The sequence below is a fragment of the Stegodyphus dumicola genome, chromosome X1, assembly GCF_044657685.1.
Source record: "Stegodyphus dumicola isolate Sdum_Otavi_A_Nest chromosome X1, ASM4465768v1".
NCBI lineage: Eukaryota > Metazoa > Arthropoda > Arachnida > Araneae > Eresidae > Stegodyphus > Stegodyphus dumicola.
This window is the reverse complement of record NC_140780.1, coordinates 138,974,475-138,991,083: the sequence shown is the minus strand read 5'-3', so window position 1 is coordinate 138,991,083 and position 16,609 is coordinate 138,974,475. Positions and strand designations below refer to the sequence as shown.

The 16,609-nt window shown below is 30.9% G+C and overlaps 1 long non-coding RNA gene across 1 annotated transcript in view; it reads left to right on the top strand.

The window, feature by feature from the left end:
* LOC146993276 (uncharacterized) overlaps nt 1-12,175 on the top strand; it is a 42,924-nt gene extending 30,749 nt beyond the window's left edge. Inside the window, exon 2 of the long non-coding RNA XR_015038777.1 lies at nt 11,819-12,175. This is a non-coding gene — a long non-coding RNA (uncharacterized LOC146993276). The remainder of the gene's footprint in view (nt 1-11,818) is intronic.
* Nucleotides 12,176-16,609: the final 4,434 nt, after the last annotated feature.

Sequence of the window (16,609 nt, the reverse complement as noted above, 5' to 3'; positions counted from 1 at the left end):
CAATATTGGTGGCCCAAGATAAACCCAACTTGGCATGAGAGACCTCATATGCTTTTGGTTCGGTTTATCTTGGACAACCCGATATTCATGAATATATCGGTGAATTATGCATTTTTCGGGATGGAATATTTTTCAATTTCAGTATAAAAGAAACATTTTATGTAATTTGGACGTTTTGCTTGACGGGAAGAGCCAAATTTTGCATTAAAAGTATTGTGCTCCCAGTATTGAAAGTGCTTTCACAAAATAATCTGTCTCATTTAAAAAAAATTAATTTGAATATATTTACGACCTATAAACTTATTGAGCTTGCAGTTTCGTGCATAAAAGCTAAGTGTTACAGACACTTAAAATTATTTTTTTCTTAAGTCAGAGAACGTCAAAACTTTGAACTGATCCTAAGCTATTTTATATCGTTCCTATTACAGTATTTAGAAAAATATTGTGTAATAAGCTTTTAATCAATTACTGTAATATAATTCATATTATCTGAAGTTCAGGATTCAACGCAAATACAAAAGTACAATAACGCCGCTAAGAAAGAAGGTAATTAAGTAAGTTATAAACCTGCATGATATATTTGAAAAGAGCAATAAATACTTTCCATGTACGTTTATAGGTGGCAGAACTGTTTAGTTCACCACATTCATTTTTTCATTTTTTTTAGTTACTAAGTAGCAATTGCACCATTCAGTTTGAAAATGCCTATGAAACTCGATGAAAAAATACTGGATCCTCTGCTCCAACAGAGAAGCAGCGTGCTGTTATCCGTTCTTTATTTTTTGGGGGGAGAGGCAGGAAAGAACTTCATGCGAACGATATTCATAAATGAATGTTTAAGTTTTATGGAAAGAAGTGTTCGTTGCGTAAAGCAGTACTGAAGTTTGTTGAGAAATTTTCTCAAGGCTGCTCTAAAGTTTACACTGAGAATTAAAAGTGGGCATCTTGTTTAGATTGAAACATACTGAGCAGTGCAGGGGGTAGGAAGGTGATTCGAGATATACGAATATACTGTACACAATAACAGCAGCAGTAACTATTTGATGCATTAAAACAAATCTTGGAGCCAGTCGCTTCATAGATGATGACGATGTTCAACACCAAGTCTTAATGTAGCTGAGAAAGCAATCCAAAGAATTTTTATGCAGATGGTATCAAAGAACTGATAAAAAGATGGGAAAGTGTAGGAATTATTATGAAGATGATGTGTGTAAAAATAAAAAGAGGATAAATGTGATTATCTCGTTATATTTTATAATTGTATTTTGTGACTCACTTGTTGACAATCCTTATCATAAATGACATTCATTAAAATGCTTTAAAATAGTCCAGAAGTATTCAAAAAATTGTTTAAAATAGTTGCCATTACAGTTTGAAATTACTTGTGACAAAATGTTTTTCTAATTTATACAAATGTTAAATATTATCGGGTGTTGACCTTCTCGAAGGACAAAACACAGAGATCGAAGTCTTAACAAATCGAATGCAACTCAGCAGTAGAAAATAAACATACTGTTTACTTATAAAAAATAAAATTAAAAAAAAAACCTAGACGCTGGTTAATATTAGCATTAGAAATTAGCAAGTGTGATGTATGAAATTACAAAATCTATGATATTCATTTTCTATTTAAAGTTTCTTCTTTTTAATTCGGTAATTTGATGACAATTTTTAATTCGGGAGTTCTTAATGCTCCGGAGGTGTAAATCGAAATTTGCATTTAATGATGAAATTTAGCTAATGTTAATTATTATTTTCTTTTTTTGTAATGTATTTTTATCATAATATATAACTTTAAAGAATCTGGTTTCATATTTTAATGCACAAGAAACTGAATGTCCCTAGTCCGTTATTTTCTATACTAATGTTTTGCTTGTGCTTTCCACAAGAACGTGAAACTGTGTGCTGTCTGAGAGTCATAATGCTACTGATGTTCAGTTGAGCAAACTGCTTCTAAGTTGAACTCCTCAACTTAACATCTAGACGTTTAGAATGCCCTTTGATGTAAGCTAAACAATGAAAGAATGCCTAATAATATTGTCTACAAAAATATGATAATATATAACAAATTGTTGTTAATGACGTACAAAGTACTATTTATTTAACAGTTTTACAAATATTGCAGCACTCCAAAAGGCGAGATTTAAGAACTAATTTGCAATGTTCAAGTGCAACAAAGTAGAGTAACTTATAATCATTACGAAATATATCCTCTCAAAGTGCAGTGTACCTGTTACGCGTCATAATATGCTTAACTTCAAATGACTTAGAAGCTCTTCATGCAAATTGTATAACACTTGTTTCAGAGAAAAGTCCCGCTTATTTTCTGAAGAACATTTCGAGAACCATTGTCTCTTGTGCGTCGGATATAAATTCTGCGGAAATGGAATCTAAGAACAGGTAGTGAGATTATTAATTTCTATTACAGATTTAGACGTAAAGAATAAACACATAATTAGTTTTCTTAATTTTTGTACATAAGACAGACAGGCATTACATTGCATAATGCGTAGAGAAACATAGAGTACACGCTTTTGAGCCTACAGCACATTATGTTGCAGCAGTATGTCAAAATATTACTGTTCGCTGTATGCTAATTTTCACAAGTGATTTTATTAGAAATTACATATTTTACTCTTTTTATTTCCGCTCCATGTTACTTTACGCTGTCATAGCATTAATCATCGGCGTGGTCTGCGAATTAAAAAAAAATAATTTTTGAATTATTTTTGAGTTCGTGGCATAAGATCTTTAATTAATTTTTCAAATTAGCAGTGCATTTTTTATCGATGTAACAAAATCAGCGATTTATAAATACTTATCAATAGATTTTTTTAATCTTTGTTTCTTTTTATATACATAATTGAATAATTTAAGCATAATGGATGATTTAGAGTTATTTAATTGATCTAATTAAAGGATAATGGATAACTGTTGTGATTTAAGTTTAACTGTCTAAAATCCTTAATTTATATTTCAAATTATAGCAGTACTTGCTGTCGATGTAACAGGATGTATGACATTATTTACTCTTCTCAGGTTTTTTACTTTTAACGGTTCAGTTATATACTTAAATGATGTAATTTACATTTACTGCAGCTGATATATTTTATAAACATTCACACCATGAATGAACTAACCGAAAAAATATTCGCAGGGGTTTAACGCAATTTCTCGTTCTAATTGAATTTAAAATAAAAATGTTTAATTTTGTTAACATAAGGTCAAACTAAATAACCTTTGGATTAACTGTAATAAATTGTATCTCTTATTTTTAGTATGCAAGTTACATTAATATGCAAGTTACATGGCGTCCCAAATAAAAGTATAAACAAACCGAAAAGCACGCTTAGTTGATTAGTGATTGCAGACTTAGATACATGGTACACAATGGTTTCGTAGCAGTATTTTATATGCGTCAATGCAGTATGTAGCACATATGCTCATGTTCCATAAACACTAATAAAAAAAACAGTTTTTGCCTGAATTTCGATCTGTGTATACTATTAGTATTTGGGGCCCTCTGTGTATTGCAACGAAAGCCTGCAAGAGCATTATGTCTACACTGAGCAATCCGATCTGATCAATTAACAGAAAAAGAAATAAACAACTTTTGCTAAAATTAATGGGGAATGTTACAATAATTTCGAAGCTTTATTCTTAAAAATAATTAACAAACGCTCACGACATTCAGTCTTACTGAGAGTAAATTGTTTGCTGCTAACCGGAAATTAGTTTTTATCTATCAGTACATCATTAAGAAGCTTTTAAGAATCCTTACCTTTCTCATAATAATCAGACACGCAAATATTTCGATATGGATTTATACAAGATATTAAGCGTAAAGATTAAGAAGTAGGGCTTCACAAGGCTCTTTTCCTTTCTCATGGACAAATTGAAGCTATTTTATTTCCACGCCCACCGGGTGTTTTAATTATAATCTTCTTATTGAAAAACAAAATTATTTTGACTTATCAAAATTATAGTATCAGCAGTTTTTCAGCCCATACTGTCTTGAAATTCAGAATGAAAATAGCGACCAATATTTGGGAACAGTATATTGATATCAGATGTAAAGTCTGAAAACGAAAGGAGAACTAGAAGTAGAATCTAAAGTCGCTATTAAGTTTATCTCAATAATTCCTGCAATTTCCATAATTTCCTTTCATTTAATTGTAAATTTCACGAAATACTGTTGTATTCATTTTGACGTAGAATCGAAATGAAAACAAAACCAACTTTTCAACATCTGACAATTTTTATTTTCTAAAAGAAAACGTTGAAAAAGTACTAAACTACTATTTAATGCTCAGTTTGCTTACAATCTCATTAGTGTATCTGGCGCAGAAATACTTAATTACAAGTGGCTTCCTATTTCAGCATGCATAGATTAATAATCGCTCGATTTAGCATGGTTAGCCGAGCTTGCTAGTTCATAACCAGCAGGCATAAGACTGGAATTCCAAGAAACGAAAATTAAGGAAGAAAACACTCTTCTGGATTTTTTCCTCCGACCTTTTTTTTATCAGCAATTTAGATAGCCCATTTGCTTTCTTTTTTAGTTGCCTGAGCCAGAGGTGAATTTTAGGGACCATTCATTAATTACGCGCGGTGAAACAACTTAAGCTAAATATGCAAATTTTCAGGAGAAACTACGCAATAATATTAATTATTAAAAATTATTATCTCTATTTCAAATGAGCAAAATTACGTACATATTGGCAGTGTATTATTGTGGTACTTATGCATAATAAGATATTTCGGAAGACTGACATTGGCACCAAAGAAATTAAGAATACCAGTAAAACCTGGAAGAATGTTACATTTTAATAATTTCTAACTCAGCGCATAGAACAGGTCAACTGTATTTGCGGCTATTAAGTCCGCAGCTGGTGGTAATCCACAACTAGTGTCCTATGGTTACATAATTTAACCATACGAATTTTAACTTATTATTCATTGTATTATTATAATTATTAATATATAACTATGCTTGCATACAGGGTTACAGCCAAAAACATCGCGGACGAAAACGTCGCGGAGAAAACAACGCTAGGAGAAAACGTCGTGGTACAAAACATCGTGGGAGAAAATAAAGCGGTTCAAAAACTTCGCAGTTTATAAACATTTTTCTCGAAAATATCGTGATAAAAAATAAAGTGCCTACAAATCATCGAATGACGATAACATCACATACATGCGTTCTTCAAAACGCATAGTGACATAATATGTAACTGACTTTCGTCATAACTAAAAAATCGATATTTAAACAATTGATTGCAAGCTATACATGAAAATGTTAACGACACTTTACGAATAAACGGAGAAAAACAATATGTAATTTTCATTAAAACAATATCAAATTAAGAAATGTGAAAGAAAATAATTTGTCATTAACTAAGCAAATTTTATACAGGTAACTTCATGAAGTTATTTATCTTCCTTTTTCTAAGCATTTTTAGACTATATTTTTCATAAAAAATCATCAGAAACTTTAAAAAAAGCCTAGTTTATTAATGACCTTTGTTAATTAACTATACAAATGTAAAATTCTATTATGGTTTTTAAGTTGCATTAATTTTCGTTCAAATATATCAAATATAAAAGTAAACGAATCCCTCTTGTCTTCTTGCGCTGTATGATATTTATACGAACATGCATTTACAACTTTAAAAACCTGAAAATGCATGTGTGATGTTATCGTCATGCGATGATTTGTAGGTTACTTTATTTTTTACCACGATGTTTTTGACGACGATGTTTTTAAACTTTGAAGTTTTTGAACTGTTTTATTTTCGACAACGATATTTTGTACCACGATGTTTTAGAACTACGATATTTCTCTTTACGATTTTATCTCTCACGATGTTTTGTTCCACGACGTTTTCTCCTTGCATTGTTTTTCCCGCGATGTTTTCTGCGGACACCGCAATCAGGCATGAAAAATTTCCAAATCCACACTCTTACTGCTGTTGAGCTTTTAAAATGGTACGGTTGCTATCAGGCAATAGCTGCGTATTAGGTAGTGCAAAGGATACAACTGAGGTAACAAAGAGTTGAGGTAACAACTGAGGTAACAAACACAGAATGTATGGCAAGAATCTAATTGTCCTTTTGATGTCTAAAAACCACCATTTTGACAAGCTGTAGGATAGTATATACAAACTTGGACATTTTTCATCCATGTAACATGCAACTTTAAATTTTGTGCTTGTAAATTTCAAAAGTAGATTTATTTGTGAACCAGGATAACCTCGTGCAGATGTCTTGAGTAAACTTGTACGTGCATGCAAACTCCTTCAAGAATTTCATTATAAAAATAACAATCAGATGCAGTACATATATTTAAAATTTGAATTTAGAATCTCTCTGCCTAGTTAAATAAGACTCTTTGGCAGCCATTAATGTGACTGAAAAGCATATATTTCAAAATATATATTGAAAGAAACAGGGAATTTTGACAGTAAGAATTTTTTTACATTTTAAATACACAAATTTCGATGAAAAGTTAGTACAATAAAGCCACGTTAACACGAATCTTAAGGAGCCGAGAAATCAAGATTTCGTATTAAAAAAATTCATGTTAATTCGGAACTCAAATTTTATTTTTGGAGAAGTTTTTTCCGCAAATTAACCGTTTACAGTGCATGCGTACTACAGTATATTATGCATGTCGTCATAGAAAACACTATATTGCTACATGAATTGCTATACTGTAGCTTAAAAAAAGTGTGCTCACAAGATCTTTTTCTCGTGAAAAATTCCCGTATATTGCGCTGTCGCTTACAGGAAAGAAAATGCTTGGTAACTTCACGGCTAACTGTACTCATGGTTTCCTTAAAAGCAGCTGTTTAAATTCTAAAGCATTTATAATCAACGCAATTTATTATCAGATTTTTTTTAAGAATTATTTTGTTAAAAACACAAGATGGTTGTATGTCACATGGCGTACAATTATTAATATTTGAATCCAAAGGATATAAAAAGTTACATTATCTGCGTAGTTGACGTTTCTAAACAATTTTTCGAAACGTAATTAAAAATGTCCTGAAAATGTTGCATATATATTTACACAGAAATAAACTAATGTGTTAGCAGGTATGGCGACTTTTGATGATTTCTTTCCAAATTTGGCTACAAAAATTCGTCGTCAAAACCATCGCCATTTCCAAATCGTGATAGCCATTTTCAAATGGACTCGTCCCTGTAATCTTATGTCATTGGCGAAGCTTCGCTTTCTTGAGGCATTTCATGTTAAATTATACAAGAGGTAGTATAATTTACATATCAAATCAATATAATTATTTATATATATGTCAAATTCGTAACAATATTATGTTATATTATTACTTAAATTTATTTTATATATTTATTATTCACATTCTTAGATGTCATTCATTTGTGAAATAGCAGCATTATTTATATTAATATTCTTTTGCACTTGAAATACATTAGTTAACACTGTTTCTTAACAAACTGATTTTGTAACTTACCGATCTACTTCGCACCATCGGAGAAGTAGCATTACAGTGAGCTGCGTATTAACTTACATTTGCATCATCTGATAATATTTAAGACTACATTCTCTAATAAAATGTGATTTTTTGATATATGGTTCTAATATACTGAAACTCATTCCTTATATGTTTATACATTTGGTCTATAAGAGTAACTATGGAGATTAAGTAATTAGCATATTAAAAGTAATGGAGCCGTTTTCTTATCCTATTGTAAATCCTACCTACTACTGTTTTTTACCTGACGCTAAATGCAGGAAATAGCATGAATTTTAAGAAATGATGAGAAATAACCAAGTAATACTTTTATAAAATTGTACTCTGCAGGGAGCTAATTGTTGAATACGGTAAGTTTTAGAATTTGGCAGAAACAATTTTAAAGTGGCATAAATATTGAACAGAAACACTATCAATAGAGTTTTATTTAAAATGCAATGCAACCTAAGTTTGCTTTCTTGTCTGATTTTAAATTCTATGCTAGCATGTTCTCTTCCAAGCAAAAACATACTTCTTGTGTGCATGACCACTTATATCATTCGGTCTTTCGCTTTTTCAGAAACTCTGTTATGCTATTATATACTAAAACATTTTCTCCTGTTTTGTAGCTTCAGAGCAGAAGCAATAACAAATCGCCTGAATCATGACAAAAGTGTCCAGATTGATGGTTTGTGATATAAGGTATTTCTCCCACTTTCCTAGCGTGCCTTCGTGGTGTAGTGGTTCTGCACGCTGGGTCGGTATTCCAGAGGTCCGTGGTTCGATTCCCGGAGTAGGCGTTTGCTCATTTTTCATCTTGCCTGCTTCCAAAATGTACCTAATGTCTCTACAGTGTAACATATTTATTACATCTTCTACATGTAATCTTATGTATTTTTTCAGGCAAAACATAATCATATTTCCGAGCATTATAGATTCCGGTAGAATATAATGTTACTAAAATGCTACATGTTACAAGATACATGAATATTTCTTGCTAGAAAATAACTTGCTACAGGAAAGCAAAAATATTTAAAATTCATCTCAAAACGAAGAATACTGTTTTTTGATACATCATTATATATATATATATATATATATATAATGATGTATCAAAAAACATTATATATATATATATATATATATCGTTACGAGTTTCCTACATAAATAGATAACTTTAGTGAAACTATATATGAAGTTGTTGTATTTTTTGTATAAAGTAACATGAAAATCTCTATCGGTGATACACAGGTAAGTGCATTTAACATAAGTTAATGGGTATCTCGGTAATTTGGCGCGATATCGCAAAGTTAACTACGTTTTTAATAACTGATATTTGTCGCCAAATTTGGAGAGAAATTGCCGTTTGGCGACCAATTTGGCGACATTTGGGAACAGCCTCTATATTACAGTACTATATATTGAAATTTAAAATTTGTTATTTGATCACTATATTAGCTGCAACCGTATCTGTACCTCATATGCCTCCCAGTTGATTTCGAGAAAGTATTAGAATTGTCTCGGCGGCCGGATAAAAACTATATAAGGCCGAGAGAGCATCAATTCTTAGTAGTTGTAGTTATCAGCTCAGAGCGACTTTGGAGAGCTTCGCCTTTTAGAGGCGCTTTGCATTCTGTTGTGTTTAACATTCCTAGTAATTTAAGGTGTAAGTACTGATTATCAGTATTTTGTGGAAAGTTACAGAACTCTGATGTGTTTCTTTTGATAAAATAAATTTATTAACCTACCATGGGACCTGTCAGCATTCAGTCTATTACGAACCCGGACGCATGCAACAATATACATATTGTTATTGCTTATTTATTATATACGATTAATTTTATACGCGAAGTTCATTAAATATCCTGCTTCTGCAAAACTTCAATTCAATTTGGTTGGAAATTTTTAAGGAATAACTAAAGCGCATAATTGCATTTTAAGTATAATTTTTTTTCAATCTTCGATGTTTTCTTTTTTTTTTTTTCTCTTCTTGACAAAGAATTCTCTTTTCGAAAATCAGATTTACGTTTTTCTATTCTCCACCCCCCCCCCAATTTAAGAAAAGATGTCACTGAACTCATCGCTAATCCAAACTTCATCGTGCTCAAGAAATGCTTTTTCCCATTCTCTTAATAAAAACTCAGGCATAAAATGCTTTTAATGAATTTGACAGATGTAACTATGGAACTTTTAATGAATTTGACAGATGTGCAAACAACCCCCTTCAAGAATTGTCTTCCATACATTAATGCATTAATTAGAACATTGCATTAAAAACACAAATCGATAAACTTGACAGGCAGTCAAGTACGTAAAATTTGTTCCCATCTCTGTGTGTAGGCAAATTGAATTGAAAGTAATTATATCACAAACTTCACATTTAACAGTCATAGGCAATACAGTTTCAAAAATTATTGGATCATAGGATCATAGGATCGGGTGCATCAAGTTAGAAAAATTTAATAACTTGTGCCGATATTGTCGGAATAACTACGTTGGCTGTTTTTAATTACTCGTTTATTTTTCTGCTAAATCACATATATTAATAAATTCCAATTCAAAGATAAAAGTTCTTTTTTATCGTATTCTGATCTTTCTAAGTTAAGCAATAATTTTATTTAATTTTGTGTTGTTTGTATCCCGAAACAGAAGATGATTAGGAAGAATTTCCCGATTACGTAAAATATAAAGTGGACTGATTTATATTTCTACAACAGTTCTTAGAATTATTCCTCAGATTTTTACATTCAGTATAAAAAGGCTTTTTTAGCATCAAGTCGTTAACTGATGATTTTTTTAACTCTAAATGCATTCTTCCGTTTCTTTAAAAGAGTTTTCAGTTTAACTTTCACGCAACTTTGAAACAAACGCTGGGAAACAGATTCAAATCATGAACAAGTAAACAACTCATTTGGATCATGATGATGGTACTGTTGCACTATGCCTCACTTATAACTGCAAAGACCTTGGGTAAATGAAATTATCGTTACATAGTGTATTGGAATTATTTGACTTGCCTTAAATAAGATTTTAAAGTATAAAAATACTATGTGAGGTGCATATTATTTTTACTAATAGTTATTTAATTGGCTAGCACTTTCTGCATTCTCTTGTTCCTCTTGCCTTTCCTCGCCAGGATGCAAATGATTTAGAATGGACAAGAGTATATTTAAACTGAAGTAGCGAAAATGTTAGTCAGAGTGTGTTTCGCTACGGAGTGCGCAGGTTGTTATTTCTACCAGCTGTTTGAATTCTGAATCATTCTTGCCGCTGAAGTTTAATATTATTATGCTGGTGTTGGTTTTTGAGTAAACCTGCTACGTTAAATTTATTTGTATAGTTTTGAGCTATTAGCTTATCCTTAAATTTAGTTTAGTTTGCCATTATTTTTAGTTTATGGAAACAAGTGGATGGTGGATTTGTCAGCGCAAAGACTTGTGCTGTCTGTAAATAACTGTGTTCAATAAAAGAGTCTTTTGCACCCTTCCCTTGTTATATTCATTTCTCGTCTTAATCAGAAGTCTCTAAACTTACTTTCAAGTAGTTATAGCGACAGTGTATGTTAGCCAAGGAGAAATAATCTTAATTTCTAGCCCTCAGACAATCAAGTGTCTAGCTTGATAGGTTTGATACAAGAATATGAATATCCTTCCTAGAATATGAATTATATGCAAGTACTTTTTAGCTACTAAACCCTATGAAATGTGTTTCTACGGTCATTAAAACGCAAAAGAACAGGTAAACAGCAATCATTCGTATAAGGATATTGAGCGTACAATTATTTCTTGTTTCTAAAAATCTTGATTATTTATATTCCATTATGTTTTGAATATTTTAACGTAACTGTACCTCAAGCTTTGTGTTAGCTTTTATATTGCTTCAAACAGCATTAATTATTTTTATGGTTTTTATATATTTTTTTTTAATTTTCGCAAATAATTTTAAATACGTGCTTTAATCAGAGAAATGCAAAGTTTTGTAATTTTCTGACTAAAACGCTTGTTTAAAAATGATGCCTTTTTATTGGCTTAAATGTCATCAGTGTACAAAACAATGGACACTTTCACACCTTTTGTTAGAAAGACTAAAGTTTTACGATTTCCTTTCACGAAACTGTGAACAAGAGCTTAATTTCACGTAATATAGTAATCATAGGAATGGACAGCATAGGTTGCTCATTTGAGGTCATGAATCGTTTATTATATTTGCCACAAACCGAAAAGGCGATTTACCGAAAAAATGTGAAGTATGTTTTTGATGCAGAAATAGCAAACTATTTGACATTTTAATTTAGTTTTGAAATATGTTTTCTTACATTTTTTTAGTGTGGGAATCCGAGGCCAGATGGTCTCGCGGACAGCTGGTTTGTAAAGCAAAGGGAGCGAATGTGAGTGAAAGGGATACTCGGGTTAGAGAACTACAGGCAAGACGTAATTATGGAGTAAATGTGGAAAAGAAGATATAGCAAGTTGGCCTGTGTAGCCTGGCTGTGTTTAAGGACCAAATACTTTCTGAATTTATGTAACGAATGGAAAGTGGAAAACTTATTGAGTGTAGCAAGTTGACTGACACAGAACATTACAACTAAAATGTAAAAGATAGGTCGTTACGATAGCATTTCACGAGATGTGCGAACTGAAATATGTATATTGTGTAAGGAATCGTGTATAAAGTTAACCGTGTCTGTGTAACTCATCCTTATAAAATCATGTGGAATTATTCTGAATCAATTTTTATTAAAATATTCTTCATATATAAAGGTCCCTGGTAAGTCATCATTTTCTACTTCCGAACACACCATCAGGGCAAACTTGTTTTCACGGCACTTAATTTAGAGTTTAATTAAATCAATACTTTTCGGAATACAATACGATTCATGTTTAATTCAGTTTTAAATAGGAGCAGAGTAAAACCATCTCTAATTTAAATGTGAATTTTAACCAAATTTAAATAATTATTTAATTTTCTATATAAACCTCGCTTGTTTGAACAAGAAATTTTTTGCTAAGAATAAGTACAGTAATCATCTAATCAATTTATTTCACTCGCAAGACGAAACAATTGTTAACACAAAGCTTTTAGTTCATACTGAAATGCTATAATTTTGCCATTTGTTATATTCGAACTCAATATAACTATTTAATCTTCGTGACTGTTACATTGATATATCAATTTATTTATTATTAATAGCATAGATTTAAGCTTTATGCACTTACTGATAGAATTTCTCTGTGATTAAGTATTTTCGCGTGACAAGAGTTTCTAACATCTATTTTGTATCTTTTATGGAAATAAAAGTAAGTTCGTCCTCTAGAATGTTACTTACTGTACCAATGATATCAAACACATCCCAGTTCTCATTAACAGTCAAAGCTACAAGACCTAAAATCACCTGCTTTATAGCAATATTTATTTTAAAAGCAAAAGAATAGATACCATAGCAAAGAATTCATTTAACCTTTTGATTACATGGGAAACATCATAGATAAAAACAGGAAACTTAAAACGCTCTAATGACACTGGATTTAATAGATGTATAGTTATAGAAAAATCTGAGTTTGGTAGCCGATTTAGACAAGAAACAGGAAGCTATTACAGTTATCTTTGATTGCGATGTAATTATGCACAAAAACATCCTTTATTTGGTATCAAGAAAAGTATTTCTTTCGGAGATACCGAAATAGAAGTATAAATGATCCTAACGGGAATAATCTGTAACTAAAACGATGATTTTTGATTTTTATCTTATCAGGTTCAGTGTTTCTCCTTACTTGCTTGGGGAACATTCAAGAACCTGACTCGGAACAGGGAGCTTACTAAAGCTATGTTCAATAAATGTGGGAAGTAGACAAGATACACAGGAAGGGTATACGAAACCCTTTATTTTTCACTCTTTACAATAATTTCCGGACTTCGGAATACAGAGACCAACCACTTGTGGTCTGAACGTAAGAATATAAAAATATTAACTTAACTTTGGAATAATAAACAAGGGCCTACGTGGAAGATTGGCCGTATATTAACAGGAAGCCGTATGTAGTACAGAGAACTGTTAACACTACAATACGTTTAAAATTATTACGAGGATTAAACCTCTGGCCTGGAAGGCAACCAGCAACCGAGTAAAAACTGCTAAGGCAAGCGGCCTGCTTCTACTAACTCCTTCCTCTCTCTCGCTTGGCAAAAAGCCACAACTTAAGTACTTGGCGTTCGGCAGACAAATTTGCATAAATAAGTTAAAGCTTTTAATTCTGGCCGGAAGTAGAAAATAAGAAGTGATAGTAAAGATTTAAAATAAAATAAACTTTAGTAAAACTTAAGATCCTTACAATCTCTGCGTGCAAGACAGTTGTCATTCAAATTCAAAGTGTAATTTCACTTAATGGAGAAAAATGGTAGGGAAGTAAATTTTGGTTTAATACATTTGGGATAGCAAAAGTGTAAGGGTTTCATTTGAAAAAGTATTATTCTCATTTCAAAAGCAAGTTTTATAATAAATTCATTTATAATTATAGTTATGTTTCACTGATTTATTAAATATTTCGATACCTACAAACAGCTAAAATATCACGAGATGTTCTAGAGTTTAGAAACAGAAATCAAAGATATACAATTGATTTCTATGTAAATCATTTTATAAAGATAGTACCTTTACTCATTTTATTCTTTATACTTCTTGAGCAAAATGAATTTTCGAAATATTAATTTTTTTAAATTTTACGCTATTTACTCTTTGGAACAAAACTCAATAATACTTCTACTATATCAACCTATAAATTACTGATTTTTCTTTTGCGGATTTTGTCCGAATAATATTTAAACACTTTTGCACAATCTAAGCTTTACATCTTATCTCCTGATTTGAGCCATTATGGTTTAAACTAAACAACTATATGTTTACTATATGTTTGAGCCATGATGGTTTGAGGAAAACAGAATTACAGAAACAGAAACAATAAAACTGAAGCGAAAAGTAAAAGTGCTCAACATTTTAATTTATTTTTAATCTTGCCGTCTACCTCTTTTTGGTGAATCTAGAAATCTCCCTTGCATATTAACAAACAATTTAGGAATCCTAAGAATGAAAGTTTGTACACTAAATTAAATCCGTAATGCCCAAGCAGCACTTGCAAATTTCGCAAAATGCGAGACAACGTCTTAATTTTCAGTTTTTGAGAAAAAGGGAGTAACCTCATTTAAAGTTCCGGCAAAAGATTTCAACAATAAAAAGTTTTCGCATTGTTTGACAAACATATTAAAGTGCAAAGATGTTGTAATTTTAAGCACACTGTACTCGAAAAAATACTTTGAATTTGTTTCACTTCATATTTTTAAACAAGTGTTAGAAATTTTAAGGCGATAATGTTTTGCCCAAAAGCAAGAAGCCCCAGACACATCAGCTACTCTTTTAAATTAATAATTGTTTGGAATTGTCATAACCCAGATATAAGGTACTGCTCTTTCTAATACTCACGTATTTTGTATTTGTAAACACAAAATATATCTTAACGAAGTCAAGCATGAACCCCATTTTGAAATTTTATTTTTATATAAGTGCATGTAAACAGAAACAGCAACAGCAACTAATAATAATAATACTGTTTTAAAACACAATCCATTCAAACATAAGACAATAATTACGATGCTTTTTTGATGAGAGCAAAGGGTTTGATGTAATTAGCAGTTTCAGCAGTTTTTAAAATATAGAAACACGCGAATAAAAAGCAATTTAGATACCATTTACCTCTACAAAGTATATATATATATATTACTTCCAATTAAATTTTTCAAACCTTTACTTTAATAGATCTCATTATATGTAATGTTTTTTTGAAACATCGTTAAGAAATTCCAAAAATGTGCGGTTATCATTAACGAAATTAATATCAGAGAAATTTAATATATTTCAAAACCTAAAAAATTGACTTTAATTGCATTCATTACTTTCTAATTAAAAAATGTAACGTGTTGCATAATTACTATATGCATCGTTGAATTGTTAATAGATAAAGATGCAATACGAAATCATTTTAGAATGAATTATGATAATTTTATGATATTTAAACTCTTTGTTCTTTACTTTTTGAGAAACTCGTTCTGGCGTTTCATATATTTGTTCAGTCTCTTACCTCTAAATAACCTTAAAATACTTGAAAAATAACCGTCCTCTGCAAGTAACACTATTATAAAAAATAAATTAATCATGTAAACGACACCTAACAACATACGTACATTATACTTGTAATTATTATTCATCAAACTATGAAATGGCCTGAAAATTATGTTTTTGATTAAGAAATGAAATAAAAGAAGGAAAATAATTACAATTACAGCAAATGTATGAACAAACACACCCTTTAAGCAGTGCACAATTGATGTAAATCTCACCTACCTTATATTGCATTATCCAAAGCCATCAAAGCATTTACCATCTCCGCAGTCTGACAAGTGTTGTTATCGCACAAATTATAATATCCAATTTATTCATTCATATGATCTGCTTAATTACCAGATCTCAAAGCTACCGTCATTCGACCGAGCGTATAATGTTTAATTTATCTGTAAATTAAAACTATATTCATTATTCTATATTCATTAACTAAGTTAAAAGGTACACACAAATTTCTTATAAATGTATATCTTCACCTCTTCCCTAACGGCCTCATAGTTGCACGTTAAGCATCAGCCGAGAATGACAGAACCCCTTTGGTCAATTAGCCGTCTTATCGCCAAGAACGTTGCAGGGTGTGGACCAGTAATACACTGGCAAGAAAGGTGAATTATAACCTCAATAATTCTCGATTAAAATGCGGGCCCAACGATTCGGCAGTCAGCAGTGCTGATTATTATATCGAAAAAAGAGGTTTAATTTGTAACTTTATATTACTTTCTATTAATAATATCTCTGATTCACGCAATTTATAATGCACCTACTACATATATAAAAAATATTTATAGACATTTCAAATATCAAAATTTATGTACCTCGATGCTTAATAATAATTTGTGCGCCATTTAGTAAAAAAAACATTTGGTCTAAATAGTCTTGAAAATGAAATATAAGATTAAATTTTACATAAAATCTGTCCACATATCGTAATTTCATTCATATTAAC